The following is a 601-nucleotide window of genomic DNA, read 5'->3' as shown; positions in this document are numbered from 1 at the left end:
TGAGAGCTATTTGGATTTATCCTGATTTGAGTTTTACAAGAAAGGATTTAAGAGACATTTTGAATACACCCAATGTTTGTAGTAGTTTGATTTCATTTTTTTTTTTTCTCTTATGCAGCTGTCTGTAGGCATACAAAAGACGATGTTATGACAATTCTTTACGTAATTTTCAGAATTTTTCTCTTTTAAGAACAACTTATAGAGGATAAAAATGGGTAATGTCATCATAATCAGGTTATGAACTTAGGCATAAAAAACACCAACAATTAAAAACTAACAAATCGAGCATAATGAACAGGAAATAGCTGTAAATATTCACTCAATTTGAATTACTTCACTACTGTAGCTTCTGTAGGTAAAAAATAAAATTCTGAAAAACTTTCGCAATGAAGTATATTTCTCGTCATGTTTCTACTGTTGGCAAGCTTCATGGATTCTTTCTTTACAATATTTACCCTGGATTAAAACTAAATACCATTCATGAAACCTACATCTACAAAAACAAGCACATGTATAAAATAATATTTTGTACTTTATTTATTTTTCTAGCTTTTGGTCATGTAACATATTTTTATATTCAAATTTTTTTTAGGAACTAGTT

The sequence above is a fragment of the Lycorma delicatula genome, chromosome 1, assembly GCF_047948215.1.
Source record: "Lycorma delicatula isolate Av1 chromosome 1, ASM4794821v1, whole genome shotgun sequence".
NCBI classification, from domain to species: domain Eukaryota; kingdom Metazoa; phylum Arthropoda; class Insecta; order Hemiptera; family Fulgoridae; genus Lycorma; species Lycorma delicatula.
This window is presented reverse-complemented; position numbering follows the sequence as displayed.